The sequence below is a fragment of the Periplaneta americana genome, chromosome 13, assembly GCF_040183065.1.
Source record: "Periplaneta americana isolate PAMFEO1 chromosome 13, P.americana_PAMFEO1_priV1, whole genome shotgun sequence".
NCBI classification, from domain to species: Eukaryota; Metazoa; Arthropoda; class Insecta; order Blattodea; family Blattidae; genus Periplaneta; species Periplaneta americana.
The window spans coordinates 144,481,161-144,483,586 of NC_091129.1; the positions used below are offsets into that span (position 1 = coordinate 144,481,161).

A 2,426-nucleotide genomic window follows, 5' to 3' on the forward strand; every position below is an offset into this window, starting at 1 on the left:
ATGAGGATCCGAGTGCGCGGAAGAAGCGACATAAGTAGCATCGATTTGTAAGTCATTATATTTCGTAAACGAGAAAAAAGCGAAAGGAACGACTATCACCAAGTTTCTTAACGAACGAAGATTCCCTTAAATATGCATTTTCATTAAATTCAAGCTACACGACCTGGGACGGTTCCCTTGTCTGTGCTAGCGACATCTAAATAATTTTGAGGGAAAAATTGTTCCGGGGCCGGGTATCGAACCCGGGACCTTTGGTTTAACGTACCAACGCTCTACCAACTGTGCTATCCGGGAACTCTACCCGACACCGATCCAATTTTTCCCTCTATATCCACAGACCTCAAAGTGGGCTGACAACCGTCAAGCAACCAACATTGAGTGCACACTAACTCTGTGTGACTTAAATTGTGGTTTAATGTTAACGAACAGTGACGGGTTCGACACCCGGCCCCGGAACAATTTTTCCCTCAAAATTATTCAAATCAACTTTACAGGGAGTTATACCTGAAAGCTTGATTTGCATAATACACGTCACTGTTCGTTAACAGAAAACCACAATTTAAGTCACACAGAGTTAGTGTGCACTCAATGTTGGTTGCTTGACGGTTGTCAGCCCACTTTGAGGTCTGTGGATAATTGGATCGGTGTCGGGTAGAGTTCCCGGGTAGCTCAGTTGGTAGAGCGTTGGTACGTTAAACCAAAGGTCCCGGGTTCGATACCCGGTCCCCGGAACAATTTTTCCCTCAAAATTATTCAAATCAACTTTACAGGGAGTTATACCTGAAAGCTTGATTTGCATAATACACGTCACTGTTCGTTAACAGAAAACCACAATTTAAGTCACACAGAGTTAGTGTGCACTCAATGTTGGTTGCTTGACGGTTGTCAGCCCACTTTGAGGTCTGTGGATAATTGGATTGGTGTCGGGTAGAGTTCCCGGGTAGCTCAGTTGGTAGAGCGTTGGTACGTTAAACCAAAGGTCCCGGGTTCGATACCCGGCCCCGGAACAATTTTTCCCTCAAAATTATTCAAATCAACTTTACAGGGAGTTATACCTGAAAGCTTGATTTACCTAGCGCCTATACTCTGGGCGAATAACCTCAAGTTAGGGGCACCATAGCACAAAAAAATTATTTAATCGAAATAATTGCATACTAATCAAGAAGGAAATGAGATTAGTACGAGAAAACGTCTAACCACGTTTGTTGACAATTCATCCTGCGTTTATATCACTACAATAAAGACACGTGTGTTTTATAAGAAAGTGAGAATATTATTATTTGACCCATAAAGATGTAATTTCTCTCCTTAATAAAAAGAAATTTACCTCAAAGTTATTAACAGAACATCTAATCATAACCCTAGATATCAAGGGTTTTACTATTTGCGTTCAGTTACGTAAAAAAACTGAACATCAAAACGATTAGGCACACATATTTTACATGCCTCAGTCACTGGAATTTTTGTTACCATAATTTGTTTAGCTTCCAGCTACAACAAAACAGGGAATGACTGAACCAGTTTGAGTAATATTACATCTGCAACCCGATTTATCTTCCAAAGTGAATTACATTTGACTCCTGTCCGTCCGTCTCTGGGAGTGGATGTGCAATTGGTTTCAATGCAGCAATCCAATAAAGCACATCTGTATGCATTGGGTTGCAGCGCTGCCGGTGGCCCATTTACAGCGAAGTGACTGAAAATCTGAGGTGAAGCGACTTGGTAGAGTTAGTCGGGAAAACATCCCTTGCATGCTTCAACTCGACTTTCATAATATATTACCCAGCAGCTATATGATATAAGAATTCATATAAATAATACTTATCGACTCTCCACTTGCCGGTATGTGTATTTGCATAACAAAATATGAATTCCAGGCTGATACAGGGTGTAATGGAAATAATTGGACAGAATTTTACTAGCGATCTCACTTAAAATAAACACGAATTGAAATTTCCTCTTCAACTTTTCCCTTACTCTAACGGTTTCTTCAGTAGTTAACAATATATAGAGTTGATAGGCTATACGCACGCTATGTATTATAGAACGAATGCAACATTTAATTGCTACCCGATGTCAAAAAGACACTTCAATGAATCAGTCTTTCTCAGGTTTATTATCTAGAAGTCCCTATTCATTTACAACTCAAAAGGTTTTCCTTCGTTTACATTTATTATTATTTGTAATTACCAGGGAAAGGGATTTGGAGTATTATAAAGAATGGTGAAACGCAGTATAGATATTCGTAGCTCAGTGACTGTCAAGCGAGCTGCGTCACGGCGCATGGACGAGTACAGTCCACTTCATACAAACTTACACGCAACGTCTGTAAATATATTTCAGAATAAACAAATGGAATAGTTTAATGACATATAGTGACCTACATACATAATCTGCATTTCTTTTTGAACTACATGTGCTTTTCT

The 2,426-nt window shown here is 39.6% G+C and overlaps 1 non-coding gene across 1 annotated transcript; it reads left to right on the top strand.

Moving 5' to 3' along the window:
- The first annotated feature begins 934 nt into the window (after positions 1-934).
- TRNAN-GUU (transfer RNA asparagine (anticodon GUU)) lies at positions 935-1,007 on the top strand. Its single transcript has one exon. It is a non-coding gene; the product is annotated as a tRNA-Asn (tRNA).
- Positions 1,008-2,426: the final 1,419 nt, after the last annotated feature.